Here is a 24,207-nt window from a genome sequence, read left to right on the forward strand (position 1 = left end):
GATTTTCAGATTCTCATGTTCTCGCTCCTGGGTGGGCTTGAACCACCAACCTTTCGGTTAACAGCCGAACGCGCTAGCCGATTGCGCCACAAGTTGTCGGTTGATTGCGCTAGCCGATTGTCGGTTGATTTTTTATGCATCGTTCGAGCTTTGTTCTATTATTAAGCAATCATGAAAACTCCTGGGTGGGCTTGAACCACCAACCTTTCGGTTAACAGCCGAACGCGCTAGCCGATTGCGCCACAAGATTGATTGTCGGTTGATTTTTTATGCATCGTTCGAGCTTTGTTCTATGAGAAAAGTTTATTTTTGAGAGCCTTAAACTTATTAAGCAATCATGAAAACTCAGAAAATACCTGGCGTTTCAAAGAAGTGCGATTGTTTCAAAAAAATTAACACCTTAGTGCAGACATTTTTTGCAGCAATCTCTGATTTTCAGATTCTCATGTTCTCGCTCCTGGGTGGGCTTGAACCACCAACCTTTCGGTTAACAGCCGAACGCGCTAGCCGATTGCGCCACAAGTTGTCGGTTGATTGCGCTAGCCGATTGTCGGTTGATTTTTTATGCATCGTTCGAGCTTTGTTCTATGAGAAAAGTTTATTTTTGAGAACCTTAAACTTATTAAGCAATCATGAAAACTCAGAAAATACCTGGCGTTTCAAAGAAGTGCGATTGTTTCAAAAAAATTGAAAGAAGATTTGATACCTCTCCCTACAAGGGGCTCGAACTCTTGTCCTTTGGATTACAAGTCCAACGCTCCACCGACTGAGCTATCAGGGCTCAAAGATTACGCTAGTCTTTCAAACCTATTTTTTCAAATTCAAGAATTCGAAGCGTTGGATCCTGAAATTAATAACTTAGTGTGCAAATTTTTTGCAGAAATCTCTGATTTTCAGATTCTCATGTTCTCGCTCCTGGGTGGGCTTGAACCACCAACCTTGCGGTTAACAGCCGAACGCGCTAGCCGATTCCCCCACAACAGCTCGTTAACATGTATCGGTTGATTTTTTATGCATCATTCGAGCTTTGTTCTATGAGAAAAGTTTATTTTTGAGAGCCTGAAACTTATTAAGCAATCATGAAAACTCGGAAAATAACTGGCGTTTCAAAGAAGTGCGATTGTTTCAAAAAATATAACAGAAGAATTGATACTTCGCATCACAAGGGACTCGAACCCTTCACCGTTGGATTAGTAGTCTAACGCTCTACCGACTGAGCTAGCAGGGCTCAAATATTCAGCTAGTCTTACAAACCTAATTTTTCAAATTCATCAAATTCAAGAATTCGAAGGTGTGGATCCTGAAAACATTTTTTGGAACAATCTCTGATTTTCAGATTCTCATGTTCTCGCTCCTGGGTGGTCTTGAACCACCAACCTTGCGGTTAACAGCCGAACGCGCTAGCCGATTCCCCCACAACAGCTCGATAACATGTGTCGGTTGATTTTTTATGCATCATTCGAGCTTTGTTCTATGAGAAAAGTTTAAAAGTTTATTTTTGAGAGCCTGAAACTTATTAAGCAATCATGAAAACTCGGAAAATAACTGGCGTTTCAAAGAAGTTCGAGTGTTTCAAAAAAAGTTAATTGAATAAATGTTACTCCGCCCCACAAAGGACTCGAACCCTTGACCGTTGGATTAAAAGTCCAACGCTCTACCGACTGAGCTAGCAGGGCTCAAAGATTCAGCTAGTCTTACAAACCTAATTTTTCAAATTCATCAAATTCAAGAATTCGAAGCTGTGGATCCTGAAATTAACACCTTAGTGCAGACATTTTTTGCAGCAATCTCTGATATTCAGAATCTCATGTTCTCGTTCCTGGGTGGGCTTGAACCACCAACCTTTCGGTTAACAGCCGAACGCGCTAGCCGATTGCGCCACAAGAGCTCGCCAACATTTGTCGGTTGATTTTTTATGCATCGTTCGAGCTTTGTTCTATGAGAAAAATTTTATTTTTGAGAGCCTTAAACTTATTAAGCAATCATGAAAACTCGGAAAATAACTGGCGTTTCAAAGAAGTGCGATTGTTTCAAAAAAATTAAAAGAAGATTTGATACCTCTCCCTACAAGGGGCTCGAACTCTTGTCCTTTGGATTACAAGTCCAACGCTCCACCGACTGAGCTATCAGGGCTCAAAGATTACGCTAGTCTTTCAAACCTATTTTTTCAAATTCAAGAATTCGAAGCGTTGGATCCTGAAATTAATAACTTAGTGTGCAAATTTTTTGCAGCAATCTCTGATTTTCAGATTCTCATGTTCTCGCTCCTGGGTGGGCTTGAACCACCAACCTTGCGGTTAACAGCCGAACGCGCTAGCCGATTCCCCCACAACAGCTCGTTAACATGTATCGGTTGATTTTTTATGCATCATTCGAGCTTTGTTCTATGAGAAAAGTATATTTTTGAGAGCCTGAAACTTATTAAGCAATCATGAAAACTCGGAAAATAACTGGCGTTTCAAAGAAGTGCGATTGTTTCAAAAAATATAACAGAAGAATTGATACTTCGCATCACAAGGGACTCGAACCCTTCACCGTTGGATTAGTAGTCTAACGCTCTACCGACTGAGCTAGCAGGGCTCAAATATTCAGCTAGTCTTACAAACCTAATTTTTCAAATTCATCAAATTCAAGAATTCGAAGCTGTGGATCCTGAAAACATTTTTTGGAACAATCTCTGATTTTCAGATTCTCATGTTCTCGCTCCTGGGTGGTCTTGAACCACCAACCTTGCGGTTAACAGCCGAACGCGCTAGCCGATTCCCCCACAACAGCTCGATAACATGTGTCGGTTGATTTTTTATGCATCATTCGAGCTTTGTTCTATGAGAAAAGTTTAAAAGTTTATTTTTGAGAGCCTGAAACTTATTAAGCAATCATGAAAACTCGGAAAATAACTGGCGTTTCAAAGAAGTTCGAGTGTTTCAAAAAAAGTTAATTGAATAAATGTTACTCCGCCCCACAAAGGACTCGAACCCTTGACCGTTGGATTAAAAGTCCAACGCTCTACCGACTGAGCTAGCAGGGCCCAAAGATTCAGCTAGTCTTACAAACCTAATTTTTCAAATTCATCAAATTCAAGAATTCGAAGCTGTGGATCCTGAAATTAACACCTTAGTGCAGACATTTTTTGCAGCAATCTCTGATATTCAGAATCTCATGTTCTCGTTCCTGGGTGGGCTTGAACCACCAACCTTTCAGTTAACAGCCGAACGCGCTAGTCGATTGCGCCACAAGAGCTCGACAACATTTGTCGGTTGATTTTTTATGCATCGTTCGAGCTTTGTTCTATGAGAAAAATTTTATTTTTGAGAGCCTTAAACTTATTAAGCAATCATGAAAACTCGGAAAATAACTGGCGTTTCAAAGAAGTGCGATTGTTTCAAAAAAATTAAAAGAAGATTTGATACCTCTCCCTACAAGGGGCTCGAACTCTTGTCCTTTGGATTACAAGTCCAACGCTCCACCGACTGAGCTATCAAGGCTCAAAGATTACGCTAGTCTTTCAAGCGTTGGATCCTGAAATTAATAACTTAGTGTACACATTTTTTGCAGCAATCTCTGATTTTCAGATTCTCATGTTCTCGCTCCTGGGTGGGCTTGAACCACCAACCTTGCGGTTAACAGCCGAACGCGCTAGCCGATTCCCCCACAACAGCTCGATAACATGTGTCGGTTGATTTTTTATGCATCATTCGAGCTTTGTTATATAAGAAAAGTTTATTTTTGAGAGCCTGAAACTTATTAAGCATTCACAAAAACTCGGAAAATAACTGGCGCTTTCAAAGAAGTTCGATTGTTTCAAAAAAAATTAATAGAAGAAATGCTACTTCGCCCAACAGGGGACTCGAACCCTTGACCGTTGGATTAAAAGTGCAACGCTCTACCGACTGAGCTAGCAGGGCTCAAATAATCAGCTAGTCTTACAAACCTAATTTTTCAAATTCGTCAAATTCAAGAATTCGAAGCTGTGGATCCTGAAATTAACACCTTAGTGCACACATTTTTTTCAGCAATCTCTGATTTTAAGTTTCTCATGTTCTCGCTCCTGGGTGGTCTTGAATCACCAACCTTTCGGTTATCAGACGAACGCGCTAGCCGATTCCCCCACAACAGCTCGATAACGTGTGTCGGTTGATTTTTTATGCATCATTCGAGCTTTGTTATATAAGAAAAGTTTATTTTTGAGAGCCTGAAACTTATTAAGCATTCACAAAAACTCGGAAAATAACTGGCGCTTTCAAAGAAGTTCGATTGTTTCAAAAAAAATTAATAGAAGAAATGCTACTTCGCCCAACAGGGGACTCGAACCCTTGACCGTTGGATTAAAAGTGCAACGCTCTACCGACTGAGCTAGCAGGGCTCAAAGATTCAGCTAGTCTTACAAACCTAATTTTTCAAAATCATCAAATTCAAGAATTCGAAGCTGTGGATCCTGAAATTAATAACTAGTGCACATATTTTTTGCAGCATTCTCTGATTTTGAGGTTCTACTGTTCTCGATCCTGGGTGGGCTTGAACCACCAATCTTTCGGTTAACAGCCTAACGCGCTAGCCGATTGCTCCACATGAGCTCGCTAAATTGTGTAGGTTGATTTTTTGATGCATCATTCGAGCTTTGTTCTATGAGAAAAATTTATTTTTGAGAGCCTGAAACTTATTAAGCTTTATTGAAAACTCGGAATATAACTGGCGTTTTCAAAGAAGTTCGAGTGTTTCAAAAAAAATTAATTGAATAAATGTTACTCCGCCCCACAAGGGACTCGAACACTTGACCGTTGGATTAAAAGTCCAACGCTCTACCGACTGAGCTAGCAGGGCTCTAATATTCAGCTAGTCTTGCACACCTAATTTTTCAAATTCATCAAATTCAAGAATTCGAAGCTGTCGATCCTGAAATTAATAACTTAGTGCACTTATTTTTCGCAGCATTCTCTGATTTTGAGGTTCTACTGTTCTCGCTGCTGGGTGGGCTTGAACCACCAATCTTTCGGTTATCAGCTTAACGCGCTAGCCGATTGCTCCACATGAGCTCGATAAATTGTGTAGGTTGATTTTTTTTATGCATCATTCGAGCTTTGTTCTATGAGAAAAACTTATTTTTGAGAGCCTGAAACTTATTAAGCTTTTTTGAAAACTCGGAATATAACTGGCGTTTTCAAAGAAGTTCGAGTGTTTCAAAAAAAATTAATTGAATAATTGTTACTGCGCCCCACAAGGGACTCGAACCCTTGACCGTTGGATTAAAAGTCCAACGCTCTACCGACTGAGCTAGCAGGGCTCAAATATTCAACACAACTAATTTTTCAAATTCATCAAATTCAAGAATTCGTGTGGATCCTGAAATTAACACCTTAGTGCACACATTTTTTGCAGCAATCTCTGATTTTCAGATTCTCATGTTCTCGCTCCTGGGTGGTCTTGAATCACCAACCTTTCGGTTAACAGCCGAACGCGCTAGCCGATTCCCCCACAACAGCTCGATAAAATGTGTCGGTTGATTTTTAATGCATCATTCGAGCTTTGTTATATGAGAAAATTTTATTTTTGAGAGCCTGAAACTTATTCAGCATTCACAAAAACTCTGAAAATAACTGGCGCTTTCAAAGAAGTTCGATTGTTTCAAAAAAAATTAATAGAAGAAATGCTACTTCGCCCCACAAGGGACTCGAACCCTTGACCGTTGGATTAAAAGTCCAACGCTCTACCCGCTGAGCTAGCAGGGCTCAAAGATTCAGCTGGTCTTACTAACCTAATTTTTCAAGTTCATCAAATTCAAGAATTCGAAGCTGTCGATCCTGAAATTAATAACTTAGTGCACTTATTTTTTGCAGCATTCTCTGATTTTGAGGTTCTACTGTTCTCGCTCCTGGGTGGGCTTGAACCACCAATCTTTCGGGTAACAGCCTAACGCGCTAGCCGATTGCTCCACATGAGCTCGATAAATTGTGTAGGTTGATTTTTTTAATGCATCATTCGAGCTTTGTTCTAAGAGAGAAAATTTTTTTTGAGAGCCTGAAACTTATTAAGCTTTATTGAAAACTCGGAATATAACTGGCGTTTTCAAATCAGTTCGAGTGTTTCAAAAAAAAATTAATTGAATAAATGTTACTCCGCCCCACAAGGGACTAAAAGTCCAACGCTCTACCGACTGAGCTAGCAGGGCTCAAATATTCAGCTAGTCTTGCACAACTAATTTTTCAAATTCATCAAATTCAAGAATTCCAAGCTGTGGATCCTGAAATTAACACCTTAGTGCACACATTTTTTGCAGCAATCTCTGATTTTCAGATTCTCATGTTCTCGCTCCTGGGTGGGCTTGAACCACCAACCTTTCGGTTAACATCCGAACGCGCTAGCCGATTGCGCCACAAGAGCTCGATAACATGTGTCGGTTGATTTTTTATGCATCATTCGAGCTTTTTTCTATGAGAAAAGTTTATTTTTGAGAGCCTTAAACGTATTAAGCAATCATGAAAACTCGGAAAATAACTGGCGTTTCAAAGAAGTGCGATTGTTTCAAAAAATTTAAAAGAAGATTTGATACTTTTCCCTACAACTCTTGTCCTTTGGATTACAAGTCTAACGCTCCACCGACTGAGCTATCAGGGCTCAAAGATTACGCTAGTCTTTCAAACCTATTTTTTCAAATTCAAGAATTCGAAGCGTTGGATCCTGAAATTAATAACTTAGTGTACATATTTTTTGCAGCAATCTCTGATTTTGAGGTTCTACTGTTCTCGCTCCTGGGTGGGCTCTTGTCCTTTGGATTACAAGTCTAACGCTCCACCGACTGAGCTATCAGGGCTCAAAGATTACGCTAGTCTTTCAAACCTATTTTTTCAAATTCAAGAATTCGAAGCGTTGGATCCTGAAATTAATAACTTAGTGTACATATTTTTTGCAGCAATCTCTGATTTTGAGGTTCTACTGTTCTCGCTCCTGGGTGGGCTCTTGTCCTTTGGATTACAAGTCTAACGCTCCACCGACTGAGCTATCAGGGCTCAAAGATTACGCTAGTCTTTCAAACCTATTTTTTCAAATTCAAGAATTCGAAGCGTTGGATCCTGAAATTAATAACTTAGTGTACATATTTTTTGCAGCAATCTCTGATTTTGAGGTTCTACTGTTCTCGCTCCTGGGTGGGCTTGAACCAGCAATCTTTCGGTTATCAGCCGAACGCGCTAGCCGATTGCTCCACATGATCTCGATAATTTTTGTAGGTTGAATTTTTTGTGCATCATTCGAGCTTTGTTCTATGAGAAAAGTTTATTTTTGAGAGCTGAAACTTATTAAGCGTTCATGAAAACTCGGAATATAACTGGTGTTTTCAAAGAAATTCGAGTGTTTCAAAAAACATTAATTGAATAAATGTTACTCCGCCCCACAAGGGACTCGATCCCTTGACCGTTGGATTAAAAGTCCAACGCTCTACCGACTGAGCTAGCAGGGCTCAAAGATTCAGCTAGTCTTACAAACCTAAATTTTCAAATTCATCAAATTCAAGAATTCGAAGCTGTGGATCCTGAAATTAACAACTTAGTGCACACTTTTTTGCAGCAATTTATGATTGTGACTGATCTCGCTCTTGGGTGGGCTTGAACCACCAATCTTTCGGTTAACAGCCGAACGCGCTAGCCGATTGCGCCACAAGAGCTAATTAACATGTGTCGGTTGATTTTTTATCCATCATTCGAGCTTTGTTCTATAAGAAAAGTGTATTTTTGAGAGCCTGAAACCTATTAAGCAATCATGAAAACTCGGAAAATAACTGGCGTTTCAAAGAAGTGCGATTGTTTCAAAAAATATAATAGAAGAATTGATACTTCTCCCTACAAGGGCCTCGAACTCTTGTCCTTTGGATTACAAGTCCAACGCTCCACTGACTGAGCTATCAGGGCTCAAGGATTATGCTAGTCTTTCAAACCTATTTTTTCGAATTCAAGAATTCGAAGCGTTGGATCCTGAAATTAATAACTTAGTGTACATATTTTTTGCAGCAATCTCTGATTTTGAGGTTCTACTGTTCTCGCTCCTGGGTGGGCTTGAACCACCAATCATTCGGTTAGCAGTCGAACGCGCTAGCCGATTGCGCCAAAAGAGCTCCAGAACTTGTGTAGGTTGATTTTTTTATGCATCATTCAAGCTTTGTTCTATGAAAAAAATTTGTTTTTGAGAGCCTGAAACTTATTAAGCGTTCATGAAAACTCGGAATATAACTGACGTTTTCAAAGAAGTTCGAGTGTTTCAAAAAAATTAATTGAATAAATGTTACTCCGCCCCACAAGGGACTCGAACCCTTGACCGTTGGATTAAAAGTCCAACGCTCTACCGACTGAGCTAGCAGGGCTCAAAGATTCAGCTAGTCTTACAAACCTAATTTTTCAAATTCAAGAATTCGAAGCGTTGGATCCTGAAATTAATAACTTAGTGTACATATTTTTTGCAGCAATCTCTGATTTTGAGGTTCTACTGTTCTCGCTCCTGGGTGGGCTTGAACCAGCAATCTTTCGGTTATCAGCCGAACGCGCTAGCCGATTGCTCCACATGATCTCGATAAATTTTGTATGTTGAATTTTTTATGCATCATTCGAGCTTTGTTCTATGAGAAAAGTTTATTTTTGAGAGCCTGAAACTTATTAAGCGTTCATGAAAACTCGGAATATAACTGGCGTTTTCAAAGAAATTCGAGTGTTTCAAAAAAAATTAATTGAATAAATGTTACTCCGCCCCACAAGGGACTCGAACCCTTGACCGTTGGATTAAAAGTCCAACGCTCTACCGACTGAGCTAGCAGGGCTCAAAGATTCAGCTAGTCTTACAAACCTAAATTTTCAAATTCATCAAATTCAAGAATTCGAAGCTGTGGATCCTGAAATTAACAACTTAGTGCACACTTTTTTGCAGCAATTTATGATTTTGAGTTTCTACTGATCTCGCTCTTGGGTGGGCTTGAACCACCCATCTTTCGGTTAACAGCCGAACGCGCTAGACGATTGCGCCACAAGAGCTCGATAACATGTGTCGGTTGATTTTTTATGCATCATTCGAGCTTTGTTCTATAAGAAAAGTGTATTTTTGAGAGCCTGAAACCTATTAAGCAATCATGAAAACTCGGAAAATAACTGGCGTTTCAAAGAAGTGCGATTGTTTCAAAAAATATAATAGAAGAATTGATACTTCTCCCTACAAGGGCCTCGAACTCTTGTCCTTTGGATTACAAGTCCAACGCTCCACCGACTGAGCTATCAGGGCTCAAAGATTATGCTAGTCTTTCAAACCTATTTTTTCGAATTCAAGAATTCGAAGCGTTGGATCCTGAAATTAATAACTTAGTGTAGATATTTTTTGCAGCAATCTCTGATTTTGAGGTTCTACTGTTCTCGCTCCTGGGTGGGCTTGAACCACCAATCATTCGGTTAGCAGTCGAACGCGCTAGCCGATTGCGCCACAAGAGCTCCAGAACTTGTGTAGGTTGATTTTTTTATGCATCATTCAAGCTTTGTTCTATGAAAAAAATTTGTTTTTGAGAGCCTGAAACTTATTAAGCGTTCATGAAAACTCGGAATATAACTGACGTTTTCAAAGAAGTTCGAGTGTTTCAAAAAAAATTAATTGAATAAATGTTAATCCGCCCCACAAGGGACTCGAACCCTTGACCGTTGGATTAAAAGTCCAACGCTCTACCGACTGAGCTAGCAGGGCTCAAAGATTCAGCTAGTCTTACAAACCTAATTTTTCAAATTCATCAAATTCAAGAATTCGAAGCTGTGGATCCTGAAATTAACAACTTAGTACACACTTTTTTGCAGCAATCTATGATTTTGGGTTTCTACTGTTCTCGCTCTTGGGTGGGCTTGAACCACCAATCTTTCGGTTAACAGCCGAACGCGCTAGCCGATTGCGCCACAAGAGCTCCAGAACTTGTGTCGGTTGATTTTTTATGCATCATTCGAGCTTTGTTCTATAAGAAAAGTGTATTTTTGAGAGCCTGAAACTTATTAAGCAATCATGAAAACTCGGAAAATAACTGGCGTTTCAAAGAAGTGCGATTGTTTCAAAAAATCTAATAGAAGAATTGATACTTCTCCCTACAAGGGCCTCGAACTCTTGTCCTTTGGATTTCAAGTCCAACGCTCCACCGACTGAGCTATCAGGGCTCAAAGATTATGCTAGTCTTTCAAACCTATTTTTTCGAATTCAAGAATTCGAAGCGTTGGATCCTGAAATTAATAACTTAGTGTACATATTTTTTGCAGCAATCTCTGATTTTGAGGTTCTACTGTTCTCGCTCCTGGGTGGGCTTGAACCACCAATCATTCGGTTAGCAGTCGAACGCGCTAGCCGATTGCGCCACAAGAGCTCCAGAACTTGTGTAGGTTGATTTTTTATGCATCATTCAAGCTTTGTTCTATGAAAAAAGTTTGTTTTTGAGAGCCTGAAACTTATTAAGCGTTCATGAAAACTCGGAATATAACTGACGTTTTCAAAGAAGTTCGAGTGTTTCAAAAAAAATTAATTGAATAAATGTTACTCCGCCTCACAAGGGACTCGAACCCTTGACCGTTGGATTAAAAGTCCAACGTTCTACCGACTGAGCTAGCAGGGCTCAAAGATTCAGCTAGTCTTACAAACCTAATTTTTCAAATTCATCAAATTCAAGAAATCGAAGCTGTGGATCCTGAAATTAACAACTTAGTACACACTTTTTTGCAGCAATCTATGATTTTGGGCTTCTACTGTTCTCGCACTTGGGTGGGCTTGAACCACCAATCTTTCGGTTAACAGCCGAACGCGCTAGCCGATTGCGCCACAAGAGCTCCAGAACTTGTGTCGGTTGATTTTTTATGCATCATTCGAGCTTTGTTCTATAAGAAAAGTGTATTTTTGAGAGCCTGAAACTTATTAAGCAATCATGAAAACTCGGAAAATAACTGGCGTTTCAAAGAAGTGCGATTGTTTCAAAAAATCTAATAGAAGAATTGATACTTCTCCCTACAAGGGCCTCGAACTCTTGTCCTTTGGATTTCAAGTCCAACGCTCCACCGACTGAGCTATCAGGGCTCAAAGATTATGCTAGTCTTTCAAACCTATTTTTTCGAATTCAAGAATTCGAAGCGTTGGATCCTGAAATTAATAACTTAGTGTACATATTTTTTGCAGCAATCTCTGATTTTGAGGTTCTACTGTTCTCGCTCCTGGGTGGGCTTGAACCACCAATCATTCGGTTAGCAGTCGAACGCGCTAGCCGATTGCGCCACAAGAGCTCCAGAACTTGTGTAGGTTGATTTTTTTATGCATCATTCAAGCTTTGTTCTATGAAAAAAGTTTGTTTTTGAGAGCCTGAAACTTATTAAGCGTTCATGAAAACTCGGAATATAACTGACGTTTTCAAAGAAGTTCGAGTGTTTCAAAAAAAATTAATTGAATAAATGTTACTCCGCCCCACAAGGGACTCGAACCCTTGACCGTTGGATTAAAAGTCCAACGTTCTACCGACTGAGCTAGCAGGGCTCAAAGATTCAGCTAGTCTTACAAACCTAATTTTTCAAATTCATCAAATTCAAGAAATCGAAGCTGTGGATCCTGAAATTAACAACTTAGTTCACACTTTTTTGCAGCAATCTATGATTTTGAGTTTCTACTGTTCTCGCTCTTGGGTGGGCTTGAACCACCAATCTTTCGGTTAACAGCCGAACGCGCTAGCCGATTGCGCCACAAGAGCTCGATAACATGTGTCGGTTGATTTTTTATGCATCATTCGAGCTTTGTTCTATAAGAAAAGTGTATTTTTGAGAGCCTGAAACTTATTAAGCAATCATGAAAACTCGGAAAATAACTGGCGTTTCAAAGAAGTGCGATTGTTTCAAAAAATATAATAGAAGAATTGATACTGCTCCCTATAAGGGCCTCGAACTCTTGTCCTTTGGATTACAAGTCCAACGCTCCACCGACTGAGCTATCAGGGCTCAAAGATTATGCTAGTCTTCAAACCTATTTTTTCAAATTCAAGAATTCGAAGCGTTGGATCCTGAAATTTGCAGTAATCTCTGATTTTGAGGTTCTACTGTTCTCGCTCCTGGGTGGGCTTGAACCACCAATCTTTCGGTTATCAGCATAACGCGCTAGCCCATTGCTCCACATGAGCTCGATAAATTGTGAAGGTTGATTTTTCTATGCATCATTCGAGCTTTGCTCTATGAGAAAAGTTTATTTTTGAGAGCCTGAAACATATTAAGCATTCACAAAAACTCTGAAAATAACTGGCGCTTTCAAAGAAATTCGATTGTTTCAAAAAACATTAATAGAAGAAAGGTTACTTCGCCCCACAAGGGACTCGAACCCTTGACCGTTGGATTAAAAGTCCAACCCTCTACCGACTGAGCTATCAGAGCTCAAAGATTTAGCTAGTATTTCAAACCTATTTTTTCAAATTCAAGAATTCGAAGCGTTGGATCCTGAAATTAATAACTTAGTGTACATATCTTTTGCAGCAATCTCTCATTTTGAGGTTCTACTGTTCTCGCTCCTGGGTGGGCTTGTACCACCAATCTTACGGTAAACAGCCGAGAGCGCTAGCCGATTGCTCCACAAGAGCTCGATAAATTGAGTAGGTTGATTTTTTATCCATCATTTGAGCTTTGTTCTATGAAAAAAGTTTATTTTTGAGAGCCTGAAACTTATTAAGTAATTATGAAAACTCGGAAAATAACCGGCGTTTTCAAAGAAGTTCGAGTGATTCAAAAAAACTAATAGAGTAAATGATTCTTCGCACCACAAGGGACTCGAACCCTTCACCGTTGGATTAATAGTCTAACGCTCTACCGTCTGAGCTAGCAGGGCTGAAAGATGCAGCTACTCTTACAAACCTAATTTTTCAAATTCAAGAATTCGAAGCTGTGGATCCTGAAATTAAGAACTTAGTGCACACATTTTTTGCAGCATTCTCTGATTTTGTGATTCTCCTGTTCTCGCTCCTGGGTGGGCTTGAACCATCAACCTTTCGGTTAACAGCCGAAAGCGCTAGCCGATTGCGCCACAAGAGCTCGACAACATTTGTCGCTTGATTTTTTATGCATCATTCGAGCTTTGTTCTGTGAGAAAAGTTTATTTTTGACAGCCTGAAACATATTAAGCATTCACAAAAACTCTGAAATTAACTGGCGCTTTCAAAGAAGTTCGATTGTTTCAAAAAAATTAAAAGAAGAAATGTTTCTTCGCCCAACAATGGACTCGAACCCTTGACCGTTGGATGAAAAGTCCATCGCTCTACCGACTGAGCTAGCAGGGTTCAAAGATTCAGCTAGTGTTACAAAGCTAATTTTTCAATTTCAAGAATTCGAAGCTGTGGCTCCTGAAATTAATAACTTACTGTACATATTTTTTGCAGCAATCTCTGATTTAGAGGATCTACTGTTCTCGCTCCTGGGTTGGCTTGATTCAACAACCTTTCGGTTAACAGCCGAACGCGCTAGCCGATTGCGCCACAAGAGCTCGATAACAGGTGTAGGTTGATTTTTTATGCATCATTCAAGCTTTGTTCTTTGAGAAAAGTTTATTTTTGAGAGCCTGAAACATATTAAGCATTCACAAAAACTCTGAAAATAACTGGCGCGTTCAAAGAATTTCGATTGTTTCAAAAAACATTAATAGAAGAAAGGTTACTTCGCCCCACAAGGGACGCGAACCCTTGACCGTTGGATTGAAAGTCCAACGCTCAAACGACTGAGCTATCAGAGCTCAAAGATTTAGCTAGTATTTCAAACCTATTTTTTCAAATTCAAGAATTCGAAGCGTTGGATCCTGAAATTAATAACTTAGTGTACATATCTTTAGCAGCAATCTCTGATTTTGAGGTTCTACTGTTCTCGCTCCTGGGTGGGCTTGAACCACCAATCTTACGGTAAACAGCCGAAACCGCTAGCTGATTGCTCCGCAAGAGCTCGCTAAATTGAGTAGGTTGATTTTTTATCCATCATTTGAGCTTTGTTCTATGAAAAAAGTTTATTTTTGAGAGCCTGAAACTTATTAAGTAATTATGAAAACTCGGAAAATAACCGGCGTTTTCAAAGAAGTTCGAGTGATTCAAAAAAACTAATAGAGTAAATGATTCTTCGCACCACAAGGGACTCGAACGCTTCACTGTTGGATTAATAGTCTAACTCTCTACCGACTGAGCTAGCAGGGCTCCAAGATGCAGCTACTCTTGCAAAACTAATTTTTCAAATTCAAGAATTCGAAGCTGTGGATCCTGGAATTAATAACTTAATGCACACATTTTTTGCAGCATTCTCTGATTTTGAGATTCTCCTGTTCTCGCTCCTGGGTGGGCTTGAACCATCAACCTTTCGGTTAACAGCCGAAAGCGCTAGCCGATTGCGCCACAAGAGCTCGACAACATTTGTCGCTTGATTTTTTATGCATCATTCGAGCTTTGTTCTGTGAGAAAAGTTTATTTTTGACAACCTGAAACATATTAAGCATTCACAAAAACTCTGAAATTAACTGGCGCGTTCAAAGAATTTCGATTGTTTCAAAAAACATTAATAGAAGAAAGGTTACTTCGCCCCACAAGGGACGCGAACCCTTGACCGTTGGATTGAAAGTCCAACGCTCAAACGACTGAGCTATCAGAGCTCAAAGATTTAGCTAGTATTTCAAACCTATTTTTTCAAATTCAAGAATTCGAAGCGTTGGATCCTGAAATTAATAACTTAGTGTACATATCTTTAGCAGCAATCTCTGATTTTGAGGTTCTACTGTTCTCGCTCCTGGGTGGGCTTGAACCACCAATCTTACGGTAAACAGCCGAAAGCGCTAGCCGATTGCTCCGCAAGAGCTCGCTAAATTGAGTAGGTTGATTTTTATCCATCATTTGAGCTTTGTTCTATGAAAAAAGTTTATTTTTGAGAGCCTGAAACTTATTAAGTAATTATGAAAACTCGGAAAATAACCGGCGTTTTCAAAGAAGTTCGAGTGATTCAAAAAAACTAATAGAGTAAATGATTCTTCGCACCACAAGGGACTCGAACGCTTCACTGTTGGATTAATAGGCTAACTCTCTACCGACTGAGCTAGCAGGGCTCCAAGATGCAGCTACTCTTGCAAAACTAATTTTTCAAATTCAAGAATTCGAAGCTGTGGATCCTGAAATTAATAACTTAATGCACACATTTTTTGCAGCATTCTCTGATTTTGAGATTCTCCTGTTCTCGCTCCTGGGTGGGCTTGAACCATCAACCTTTCGGTTATCAGCCGAAATCGCTAGCCGATTGCGCCACAAGAGCTCGACAACATTTGTCGGTTGATTTTTTATGCATCATTCGAGCTTTGTTCTGTGAGAAAAGTTTATTTTTGACAGCCTGAAACATATTAAGCATTCACAAAAACTCTGAAATTAACTGGCGCTTTCAAAGAAGTTCGATTGTTTCAAAAAAAATTAAAAGAAGAAATGTTTCTTCGCCCCACAATGGACTCGAACCCTTGACCGTTGGAAGAAAAGTCCATCGCTCTACCGACTGAGCTAGCAGGGTTCAAAGATTCAGCTAGTGTTACAAACCTAATTTTTCAATTTCAAGAATTCGAAGCTGTGGCTCCTGAAATTAATAACTGACTGTACATATTTTTTGCAGCAATCTCTGATTTAGAGGATCTACTGTTCTCGCTCCTGGGTTGACTTGATCCAACTACCTTTCGGTTGACAGCCGAATGCGCTAGCCGATTGCGCCACAAGAGCTCGATAACATTTGTAGGTTGATTTTTATGCATCATTCAAGCTTTGTTCTATGAAAAAAGTTTGTTTTTGAGAGCCTGAAACTTATTAAGCGTTCATGAAAACTCGGAATAACTGGCGTTTTCAAAGAAGTTAGAGTGATTAAAAAAAACTAATAGAAATGATTCTTCGCAGCACAAGGGAATCGAACCATTCACCGTTGGATTAGTAGTCTAATGCTCTACCGACTGAGCTAGCAGGGCTCAAAGCTGCTGCTAGTCTTACAAACCTTATTTTTCAAATTCAAGAATTCGAAGCTGTGGATCCTGAAATTAATAACTTAGTGCACACATTTTTTGCAGCAATCTCTGATTTTGAGATTCTCATGTTCTCGCTCCTGGGTTGGCTTGATCCAAAAACCTTTCGGTTAACAGCGTAACGCGCTAGCCGATTGCGCCACAATAGCGCGATAACATGTGTCGGTTGATTTTTCATGCATCATTCGAGCTTTGTTATATGAGAAAACAAAGTTTATTTTTGAGAGCCTGAAACTTATTAAGCATTCAAAAAAACTCTGAAAATAACTGGCGTTTTCACAAAAGTTCGAGTGTTTCAAAAAATACTAAAAGCACCACAAGGTTCTCGAACCCTTCACTGTTGGATTAGTAGTCTAACGCTCTACCGACTGAGCTAGCAGGGCTCAAAGATGCTGCTAGTCTTACAAACCTTATTTTTCAAATTCAAGAATTCGAAGCTGTGGATCCTGAAATTAATAACTTCCTGCACACATTTTTTGCAGCAATCTCTGATTTAGAGGATCTACTGTTCTCGCTCCTGGGTTGGCTTGATCCAACAACCTTTCGGTTGAAAGTCGAACGCGCTAGCCGATTGCGCCACAAGAGCTCGATAACATGTGTCGGTTGATTTTTTATGCATCATTCGAGCTTTGTTATATGAGAAAAGTTTATTTTTGAGAGCCTGAAACTTATTAAGCATTCACAAAAACTCTGAAAATAACTGGCGTTTTCAAAGAAGTTCGCGTGTTTAAAGAAAACTAATAGAAGAAATGATTCTTCGCACCACAAGGGACTCGAACCCTTCACCGTTGGAATAGTAGTCTAACTCTCTACCGACTGAGCTTGCAGGGCTCAAGGATGATGCTAGTCTTACAAACCTTATTTTTCAAATTCAAGAATTCGAAGCTGTGGATCCTGAAATTAATAACTTAGTGCACACATTTTTTGCAGTAATCTCTGATTTTAAGATTCTCCTGTTCTCACTCCTGGGTGGGCTTGCACCACCAACCTTTCGGTTAACCGCCGAAAGCGATAGCCGATTGCGCCACAAGAGCTCGATAACATGTGTCGGTTGATTTTTCATGCATCATTCGAGCTTTGTTATATGAGAAAAGTTTATTTTTGAGAGCCTGAAACTTCTTAAGCATTCAAAAAAACTCTGAAAATAACTGGCGTTTTCACAAAAGTTCGAGTGTTTCAAAAAAGACTAATAGCACCACAAGGGTCTCGAACACTTCACCGTTGGATTAGTAGTCTAACGCTCTACCGACTGAGCTAGCAGGGCTCAAAGATGCTGCTAGTCTTACAAACCTTATTTTTCAAATTCAAGAATTCGAAGCTGTGGATCCTGAAATTAATTACTTAGTGCACACAATTTTTGTAGCAATCTCAGCTTTTGAGGTTATTCTGTTCTTGTTCCTGGGTGGTCTTGAATCACCAACCTCTCGGTTAACAGCCGAACGCGCTAGCCGATTGCGCCACAAGAGCTCGATAACATGTGTCGGTTGATTTTTTTTGCATCATTCGAGCTTTGTTATATGAGAAAAGTTTGTTTTTGAGAGCCTGAAACTTATTAAGCATTCACAAAAACTCTGAAAATAACTGTCGTTTTCAAAGAAGTTCGAGTGTTTCAAAAAAAACTAATAGAAGAAATGATTCTTCGCACCACAAGGGACTCGAACCCTCCACCGTTGGATTAGTTGTCTAACTCTCTACCGACTGAGCTAGCAGGGCTCAAGGATGATGCTAGTCTTACAAACCTTATTTTTCAAATTCAAGAATTCGAAGCTGTGGATCCTGAAATTAATACCTTAGTGCACACATTTTTTGCAGCAATCTCTGATTTAGAGGATCTACTGTTCTCGCTCCTGGGTTGGCTTGATCCAACAACCTTTCGGTTAACAGCCGAACGCGCTAGACGATTGCGCCACAAGAGCTCGATAACATGTGTCGGTTGATTTTTTATGCATCATTCGAGCTTTGTTATATGAGAAAAGTTTATTTTTGAGAGCCTGAAACTTATTAAGCATTCACAAAAACTCTGAAAATAACTGGCGTTTTCAAAGAAGGTCGAGTGTTTCAAAAAAAAACTAAAAGAAGAAATTATTCTTCGCACCACAAGGGACTCGAACCTTTCACCGTTGGAATAGTAGTCTAACGCTCTACCGACTGATCTAGCAGGGCTCAAAGATGCTGCTAGTCTTACAAACCTTATTTTTCAAATTCAAGATTCGAAGCTGTGGATCCTGAAATTAATAACTTAGTGCACACATTTTTTGCAGCAATCTCTGATTTTGAGATTCTCATGTTCTCGCTCCTGGGTGGGCTTGAACCACCAAGGAACAGAGCAGCAATCTCTGATTTTGAGGTTGATTTTTTTTATGCATCATTCAAGCTTTGTTCTATGAAAAAAGTTTGTTTTTGGGAGCCTGAAACTTAGTAAGCATTCATGAAAACTCTGAAAATAACTGGCGTTTTCAAAGTAGTTCGAGTGTTTCAAAAAAAATTAATAGAATAAATGATACTTCAACCAACAAGGGACTCAAACCCTTGACCGTTGGATTAAAAGTCCAATGCTCTACCGACTGAGCTAGCAGGGCTCAAAGCTTCAGCTAGTCTTACAAACCTAATTTTTCAATTTCAAGATTTCGAAGCTGTGGCTCCTGAAATTAATAACTTACTGTACATATTTTTTGCAGCAATCTCTGATTTAGAGGATCTACTGTTCTCGCTCCTGGGTTGGCTTGATCCAACAACCTTTCGGTTAACAGCCGAACGCGCTAGACGATTGCGCCACAAGAGCTCGATAACATGTGTCGGTTGATTTTTTATGCATCATTCTAGCTTTGTTATATGAGAAAAGTTTATTTTTGAGAGCCTGAAACTTATTAAGCATTCACAAAAACTCTGAAAATAACTGGCGTTTTCAAAGAAGTTCGAGTGTTTCAAAAAAAACTAATAGAAGCAATGATTCTTCGCACCACAAGGGACTCGAACACTTCACCGTTGGATTAGTAGTCTACCGCTCTACCGACTGAGCTAGCGGGGCTTAACGATGATGCTAGTCTTACAAACCTTATTTTTCAAATTCAAGAATTCGAAGCTGTGGATCCTGAAATTAATAACTAAGTGCACACATTTTTTGCAGCAATCTTTGATTTAGAGGCTCTACTGTTCTCGCTCCTGGGTTGGCTTGATCCAAGAACCTTTCGGTTCACAGTCGAACGCGCTAGCCGGTTGCGCCACAAGAGCTCGATAACATGTGTCGGTTGATTTTTTATGCATCATTCGAGCTTTGTTATATGAGAAAAGTTTATTTTTGAGAGCCTGAAACTTATTAAGCCTTCACAAAAACTCTGAAAATAACTGGCGTTTTCAAAGAAGTTCGAGTGTTTCAAAAAAAACTAAAAGAAGAAATGATTCTTCGCACCACAAGGAACTCGAACCCTTCACCGTTGTAATAGTAGTCTAACGCTCTACCGACTGAGCTAGCAGGGCTCAAAGATGCTGCTAGTCTTACAAACCTTATTTTTCAAATTCAAGAATTCGAAGCTGTGGATCCTGAAATTAATAAATTAGTGCACACATTTTTTGCAGCAATCTCTGATTTTGAGATTCTCATGTTCTCGCTCCTGGGTGGGCTTGAACCACCAAGGAACAGAGCAGCAATCTCTGATTTTGAAGTTGATTTTTTTATGCATCATTCAAGCTTTGTTCTATGAAAAAAGTTTGTTTTTGAGAAGCCTGAAACTTATTAAGCATTCATGAAAACTATGAAAATAACTGGCGTTTTCAAAGAAGTTCGAGTGTTTCAAAAAAAATTAATAGAGTAAATGATACTTCACCCAACAAGGGACTCAAACCCTTGACCGTTGGATTAAAAGTCCAATGCTCTGCCGACTGAGCTAGCAGGGCTCAAAGCTTCAGCTAGTCTTACAAACCTAATTTTTCAATTTCAAGATTTCGAAGCTGTGGCTCCTGAAATTAATAACTTACTGTACATATTTTTTGCAGCAATCTCTGATTTGGAGGATCTACTGTTCTCGCTCCTGGGTTGGCTTGATCCAACAACCTTCCGGTTAACAGCCGAACGCGCGAGCCGATTCCGTCACAACAGCTCGATAACATGTGTCGGTTGATTTTTTATGCATCATTCGAGCTTTGTTATATGAGAAAAGTTTATTTTTGAGAGCCTGAAAATTGTTAAGCATTCACAAAAACTCTGAAAATAACTGGCGCTTTCAAAGAAGTTCGATTGTTTCAAAAAAAAATTAATAGAAAAAATGCTACTTCGCCCCACAAAGGACTCGAACCTTTGACCGTTGCATTTAAATTCCAACGTTCTACCGACTGAGCTAGCAGGGCTCAAAGAATCAGCTAGTCTTACAAACCTAATTTTTCAATTTCATCAAAGTCAAGAATTCGAAGCTGTGGATCCTGAAATTAACAACTACGTGCACACATTTTTCGCAGCAATCTCTGATTTTCAGATTCTATTGTTCTCGCTCCTGGGTGGGCTTGAACCACCAACCTTTCGGTTAACAGCCCAACGCGCTAGCCGATTGCGCCACAAGAGCTCGATAAGATGTGTCGGTTGATTTTTTATGCATCATTCGAGCTTTGTTCTATGAGAAAAGTTTATTTTTGAGAGCCTGAAACTTATTAAGCAATCATGAAAACTCGGAAAATAACTGGCGTTTCAAAGAAGTGCGATTGTTTCAAAAAATTTAAAAGAAGATTTGATACTTCTCCCTACAAGGGCCTCGAACTCTTGTCCTTTGGATTACAAGTCCAACGCTCCACCGACTGCGCTATCAGGGCTCGAAGATTACGCTAGTCTTTCAAACCTATTTTTTCAAATTCAAGAATTCGAAGCGTTGGATCCTGAAATTAACAATTTAGTGTACATATTTTTTGCAGCAATCTCTGATTTTGAGGTTCTACTGTTCTCGCTCCTGGGTGGGCTTGAACCACCAATCTTGCGGTTAACAGCCGAAAGCTCTAGCCGATTGCTCCACAAGAGCTCGATAAATTGTGTAGGCTGATTTTTTATGCATCATTCGAGCTTTGTTCTATGAGAAAAGTTTATTTTTGAGAGCCTGAAACTTATTAAGCATTCACAAAAACTCTGAAAATAACTGGCGTTTTCAAAGAAGTTCGAGTGTTTCAAAAAAAATTAATAGAATAAATGATACTTCACCCAACAAGGGACTCAAACCCTTGACCGTTGGATTAAAAGTCCAATGCTCTACCGACTGAGCTAGCAGGGCTCAAAGCTTCAGCTAGTCTTACAAACCTAATTTTTCAATTTCAAGATTTCGAAGCTGTGGCTCCTGAAATTAATAACTTACTGTACATATTTTTTGCAGCAATCTCTGATTTTGAGGATCTACTGTTCTCGCTCCTGGGTTGGCTTGATCCAACAACCTTCCGGTTAACAGCCGAACGCGCTAGACGATTCCGCCACAACAGCTCGATAACATGTGTCGGTTGATTTTTTATGCATCATTCGAGCTTTGTTATATGAGAAAAGTTTATTTTTGAGAGCCTGAAACTTGTTAAGCATTCACAAAAACTCTGAAAATAACTGGCGCTTTCAAAGAAGTTCGATTGTTTCAAAAAAAAATTAATAGAAGAAATGCTACTTCGCCCCACAAAGGACTCGAACCCTTGACCGTTGCATTCAAATTCCAACGTTCTACCGACTGAGCTAGCAGGGCTCAAAGAATCAGCTAGTCTTACAAACCTAATTTTTCAATTTCATCAAATTCAAGAATTCGAAGCTGTGGATCCTGAAATTAACAACTTAGTGCACACATTTTTCGCAGCAATCTCTGATTTTCAGATTCTATTGTTCTCGCTCCTGGGTGGGCTTGAACCACCAACCTTTCGGTTAACAGCCGAACGCGCTTGCCGGTTGCGCCACAACAGCTCGATAAGATATGTCGTTTGATTTTTTATGCATCATTCGAGCTTTGTTCTATGAGAAAAGTTTATTTTTGAGAGCCTGAAACTTATTAAGCAATCATGAAAACTCGGAAAATAACTGGCGTTTCAAAGAAGTGCGATTGTTTCAAAAAATTTAAAAGAAGATTTGATACTTCTCCCTACAAGGGCCTCGAACTCTTGTCCTTTGGATTACAAGTCCAACGCTCCACCGACTGCGCTATCAGGGCTCGAAGATTACGCTAGTCTTTCAAACCTATTTTTTCAATTTCAAGAATTCGAAGCTGTGGCTCCTGAAATTAATAACTTACTGTACATATTTTTTGCAGCAATCTCTGATTTAGAGGATCTACTGTTCTCGCTCCTGGGTTGACGTTTCGCTCCTGGGTTGACTTGATCCAACTACCTTTCGGTTGACAGCCGAATGCGCTAGCCGATTGCGCCACAAGAGATCGATAACATTTGTAGGTTGATTTTTATGCATCATTCAAGCTTTGTTCTATGAGAAAAGTTTGTTTTTGAGAGCCTGAAACTTATTAAGCATTCACAAAAACTCTGAAAATAACTGGCGTTTTCAAAGAAGTTCGAGTGTTTCAAAAAAACATAATAGAAGAAATAATTCTTCGCACCACAAGGAACTCGAACCCTTCACCGTTGGATTAGTAGTCTAACGCTCTACCGACTGAGCTAGCAGGGCTCAAAGCTGCTGCTAGTCTTACAAACCTTATTTTTCAAATTCAAGAATTCGAAGCTGTGGATCCTGAAATTAATAACTTAGTGCACACATTTTTTGTAGCAATCTCTCTTTTGAGATTCTTCTGTTCTTGTTCCTGGGTGGTCTTGAATCACCAACCTCTCGGTTAACAGCCGAACGCGCGAGCCGATTCCGCCACAACAGCTCGATAACATGTGTCGGTTGATTTTTTATGCATCATTCGAGCTTTGTTCTATGAGAAAAGTTTATTTTTGAGAGCCTGAAACTTATTAAGCATTCACAAAAACTCTGAAAATAACTGGCGTTTTCAAAGAAGTTCGAGTGTTTCAAAAAAAAATTAATAGAAGAAATGATTCTTCGAACCACAAGGGACTCGAACCCTTCACCGTTGGATTAGTAGTCTAACGCTCTACCGACTGAGCTAGCAGGGCTCAAAGCTGCTGCTAGTCTTACAAACCTTATTTTTCAAATTCAAGAATTCGAAGCTGTGGATCCCGAAATTAATAACTTAGTGCACACATTTTTTGTAGCAATCTCTGCTTTTGAGGTTCTTCTGTTCTTGTTCCTGGGTGGTCTTGAATCACCAACCTCTCGGTTAACAGCCGAACGCGCGAGCCGATTCCGCCACAACAGCTCGATAACATGTGTCGGTTGATTTTTTATGCATCATTCGAGCTTTGTTATATGAGAAAAGTTTATTTTTGAGAGCCTGAAACTTGTTAAGCATTCACAAAAACTCTGAAAATAACTGGCGCTTTCAAAGAAGTTCGATTGTTTCAAAAAAAATTAATAGAAGAAATGCTACTTCGCCCCACAAAAGACTCGAACCCTTGACCGTTGCATTCAAATTCCAACGTTCTACCGACTGAGCTAGCAGGGCTCAAAGAATCAACTAGTCTTACAAACCTAATTTTTCAATTTCATCAAATTCAAGAATTCGAAGCTGTGGATCCTGAAATTAACAACTTAGTGCACACATTTTTCGCAGCAATTTCTGATTTTCAGATTCTATTGTTCTCGCTCCTGGGTGGGCTTGAACCACCAACCTTTCGGTTAACAGCCGAACGCGCTAGCCGATTGCGCCACAAGAGCTCGACAAGATGTGTCGGTTGATTTTTTATGCATCATTCGAGCTTTGTTCTATGAGAAAAGTTTATTTTCGAGAGCCTGAAACTTATTAAGCAATCATGAAAACTCGGAAAATAACTGGCGTTTCAAAGAAGTGCGATTGTTTCAAAAAATTTAAAATAAGATTTGATACTTCTCCCTACAAGGGCCTCGAACTCTTGTCCTTTGGATTACAAGTCCAACGCTCCACCGACTGCGCTATCAGGGCTCGAAGATTACGCTAGTCTTTCAAACCTATTTTTTCAAATTCAAGAATTCGAAGCGTTGGATCCTGAAATTAACAATTTAGTGTACATATTTTTTTCAGCAATCTCTGATTTTGAGGTTCTACTGTTCTCGCTCCTGGGTGGGCTTGAACCACCAATCTTGCGGTTAACAGCCGAAAGCTCTAGCCGATTGCTCCACAAGAG

The 24,207-nt window shown here is 39.6% G+C and overlaps 35 non-coding genes across 35 annotated transcripts; all 35 read right to left on the reverse strand.

Annotated features, from left to right (window-relative positions):
* Positions 1-708: 708 nt before the first annotated feature.
* Trnat-ugu (transfer RNA threonine (anticodon UGU)) lies at positions 709-781 on the reverse strand. Its single transcript has one exon. It is a non-coding gene; the product is annotated as a tRNA-Thr (tRNA).
* A 374-nt stretch (positions 782-1,155) lies between these two features.
* Trnas-acu (transfer RNA serine (anticodon ACU)) lies at positions 1,156-1,228 on the reverse strand. The gene has a single exon. It is a non-coding gene; the product is annotated as a tRNA-Ser (tRNA).
* A 375-nt stretch (positions 1,229-1,603) lies between these two features.
* On the reverse strand, positions 1,604-1,676 carry Trnak-uuu (transfer RNA lysine (anticodon UUU)). Its single transcript has one exon. It is a non-coding gene; the product is annotated as a tRNA-Lys (tRNA).
* A 138-nt stretch (positions 1,677-1,814) lies between these two features.
* Positions 1,815-1,888, reverse strand: Trnan-guu (transfer RNA asparagine (anticodon GUU)). Its single transcript has one exon. It is a non-coding gene; the product is annotated as a tRNA-Asn (tRNA).
* A 172-nt stretch (positions 1,889-2,060) lies between these two features.
* Trnat-ugu (transfer RNA threonine (anticodon UGU)) lies at positions 2,061-2,133 on the reverse strand. Its single transcript has one exon. It is a non-coding gene; the product is annotated as a tRNA-Thr (tRNA).
* Positions 2,134-2,507: 374 nt separating this feature from the next.
* On the reverse strand, positions 2,508-2,580 carry Trnas-acu (transfer RNA serine (anticodon ACU)). Its single transcript has one exon. It is a non-coding gene; the product is annotated as a tRNA-Ser (tRNA).
* Positions 2,581-2,955: 375 nt separating this feature from the next.
* Trnak-uuu (transfer RNA lysine (anticodon UUU)) lies at positions 2,956-3,028 on the reverse strand. Its single transcript has one exon. It is a non-coding gene; the product is annotated as a tRNA-Lys (tRNA).
* Positions 3,029-3,412: 384 nt separating this feature from the next.
* Trnat-ugu (transfer RNA threonine (anticodon UGU)) lies at positions 3,413-3,485 on the reverse strand. The gene has a single exon. It is a non-coding gene; the product is annotated as a tRNA-Thr (tRNA).
* Positions 3,486-4,748: 1,263 nt separating this feature from the next.
* Positions 4,749-4,821, reverse strand: Trnak-uuu (transfer RNA lysine (anticodon UUU)). Its single transcript has one exon. It is a non-coding gene; the product is annotated as a tRNA-Lys (tRNA).
* A 387-nt stretch (positions 4,822-5,208) lies between these two features.
* Positions 5,209-5,281, reverse strand: Trnak-uuu (transfer RNA lysine (anticodon UUU)). The gene has a single exon. It is a non-coding gene; the product is annotated as a tRNA-Lys (tRNA).
* A 372-nt stretch (positions 5,282-5,653) lies between these two features.
* Positions 5,654-5,726, reverse strand: Trnak-uuu (transfer RNA lysine (anticodon UUU)). Its single transcript has one exon. It is a non-coding gene; the product is annotated as a tRNA-Lys (tRNA).
* Positions 5,727-6,304: 578 nt separating this feature from the next.
* Positions 6,305-6,378, reverse strand: Trnan-guu (transfer RNA asparagine (anticodon GUU)). Its single transcript has one exon. It is a non-coding gene; the product is annotated as a tRNA-Asn (tRNA).
* A 1,002-nt stretch (positions 6,379-7,380) lies between these two features.
* Trnak-uuu (transfer RNA lysine (anticodon UUU)) lies at positions 7,381-7,453 on the reverse strand. The gene has a single exon. It is a non-coding gene; the product is annotated as a tRNA-Lys (tRNA).
* A 130-nt stretch (positions 7,454-7,583) lies between these two features.
* On the reverse strand, positions 7,584-7,657 carry Trnan-guu (transfer RNA asparagine (anticodon GUU)). Its single transcript has one exon. It is a non-coding gene; the product is annotated as a tRNA-Asn (tRNA).
* Positions 7,658-8,277: 620 nt separating this feature from the next.
* Positions 8,278-8,350, reverse strand: Trnak-uuu (transfer RNA lysine (anticodon UUU)). Its single transcript has one exon. It is a non-coding gene; the product is annotated as a tRNA-Lys (tRNA).
* A 377-nt stretch (positions 8,351-8,727) lies between these two features.
* Trnak-uuu (transfer RNA lysine (anticodon UUU)) lies at positions 8,728-8,800 on the reverse strand. The gene has a single exon. It is a non-coding gene; the product is annotated as a tRNA-Lys (tRNA).
* A 137-nt stretch (positions 8,801-8,937) lies between these two features.
* On the reverse strand, positions 8,938-9,011 carry Trnan-guu (transfer RNA asparagine (anticodon GUU)). The gene has a single exon. It is a non-coding gene; the product is annotated as a tRNA-Asn (tRNA).
* A 373-nt stretch (positions 9,012-9,384) lies between these two features.
* Positions 9,385-9,458, reverse strand: Trnas-gcu (transfer RNA serine (anticodon GCU)). The gene has a single exon. It is a non-coding gene; the product is annotated as a tRNA-Ser (tRNA).
* Positions 9,459-9,632: 174 nt separating this feature from the next.
* Positions 9,633-9,705, reverse strand: Trnak-uuu (transfer RNA lysine (anticodon UUU)). Its single transcript has one exon. It is a non-coding gene; the product is annotated as a tRNA-Lys (tRNA).
* Positions 9,706-9,842: 137 nt separating this feature from the next.
* On the reverse strand, positions 9,843-9,916 carry Trnan-guu (transfer RNA asparagine (anticodon GUU)). The gene has a single exon. It is a non-coding gene; the product is annotated as a tRNA-Asn (tRNA).
* Positions 9,917-10,289: 373 nt separating this feature from the next.
* On the reverse strand, positions 10,290-10,363 carry Trnas-gcu (transfer RNA serine (anticodon GCU)). Its single transcript has one exon. It is a non-coding gene; the product is annotated as a tRNA-Ser (tRNA).
* A 173-nt stretch (positions 10,364-10,536) lies between these two features.
* Positions 10,537-10,609, reverse strand: Trnak-uuu (transfer RNA lysine (anticodon UUU)). The gene has a single exon. It is a non-coding gene; the product is annotated as a tRNA-Lys (tRNA).
* Positions 10,610-10,746: 137 nt separating this feature from the next.
* Positions 10,747-10,820, reverse strand: Trnan-guu (transfer RNA asparagine (anticodon GUU)). The gene has a single exon. It is a non-coding gene; the product is annotated as a tRNA-Asn (tRNA).
* A 373-nt stretch (positions 10,821-11,193) lies between these two features.
* Positions 11,194-11,267, reverse strand: Trnas-gcu (transfer RNA serine (anticodon GCU)). Its single transcript has one exon. It is a non-coding gene; the product is annotated as a tRNA-Ser (tRNA).
* A 174-nt stretch (positions 11,268-11,441) lies between these two features.
* Positions 11,442-11,514, reverse strand: Trnak-uuu (transfer RNA lysine (anticodon UUU)). Its single transcript has one exon. It is a non-coding gene; the product is annotated as a tRNA-Lys (tRNA).
* A 137-nt stretch (positions 11,515-11,651) lies between these two features.
* On the reverse strand, positions 11,652-11,725 carry Trnan-guu (transfer RNA asparagine (anticodon GUU)). Its single transcript has one exon. It is a non-coding gene; the product is annotated as a tRNA-Asn (tRNA).
* A 1,045-nt stretch (positions 11,726-12,770) lies between these two features.
* Positions 12,771-12,843, reverse strand: Trnan-auu (transfer RNA asparagine (anticodon AUU)). The gene has a single exon. It is a non-coding gene; the product is annotated as a tRNA-Asn (tRNA).
* A 129-nt stretch (positions 12,844-12,972) lies between these two features.
* Positions 12,973-13,046, reverse strand: Trnan-guu (transfer RNA asparagine (anticodon GUU)). The gene has a single exon. It is a non-coding gene; the product is annotated as a tRNA-Asn (tRNA).
* Positions 13,047-14,317: 1,271 nt separating this feature from the next.
* On the reverse strand, positions 14,318-14,391 carry Trnan-guu (transfer RNA asparagine (anticodon GUU)). Its single transcript has one exon. It is a non-coding gene; the product is annotated as a tRNA-Asn (tRNA).
* Positions 14,392-15,213: 822 nt separating this feature from the next.
* Positions 15,214-15,287, reverse strand: Trnai-gau (transfer RNA isoleucine (anticodon GAU)). Its single transcript has one exon. It is a non-coding gene; the product is annotated as a tRNA-Ile (tRNA).
* A 5,224-nt stretch (positions 15,288-20,511) lies between these two features.
* Trnan-guu (transfer RNA asparagine (anticodon GUU)) lies at positions 20,512-20,585 on the reverse strand. The gene has a single exon. It is a non-coding gene; the product is annotated as a tRNA-Asn (tRNA).
* A 620-nt stretch (positions 20,586-21,205) lies between these two features.
* Trnak-uuu (transfer RNA lysine (anticodon UUU)) lies at positions 21,206-21,278 on the reverse strand. The gene has a single exon. It is a non-coding gene; the product is annotated as a tRNA-Lys (tRNA).
* Positions 21,279-21,866: 588 nt separating this feature from the next.
* Trnan-guu (transfer RNA asparagine (anticodon GUU)) lies at positions 21,867-21,940 on the reverse strand. Its single transcript has one exon. It is a non-coding gene; the product is annotated as a tRNA-Asn (tRNA).
* A 1,087-nt stretch (positions 21,941-23,027) lies between these two features.
* Trnas-acu (transfer RNA serine (anticodon ACU)) lies at positions 23,028-23,102 on the reverse strand. The gene has a single exon. It is a non-coding gene; the product is annotated as a tRNA-Ser (tRNA).
* Positions 23,103-23,687: 585 nt separating this feature from the next.
* On the reverse strand, positions 23,688-23,761 carry Trnan-guu (transfer RNA asparagine (anticodon GUU)). Its single transcript has one exon. It is a non-coding gene; the product is annotated as a tRNA-Asn (tRNA).
* Positions 23,762-24,207: the final 446 nt, after the last annotated feature.

The sequence above is a fragment of the Symsagittifera roscoffensis genome, chromosome 7 (genome assembly GCF_963678635.1).
Source record: "Symsagittifera roscoffensis chromosome 7, txSymRosc1.1, whole genome shotgun sequence".
Classification (NCBI taxonomy): domain Eukaryota; kingdom Metazoa; phylum Xenacoelomorpha; order Acoela; family Convolutidae; genus Symsagittifera; species Symsagittifera roscoffensis.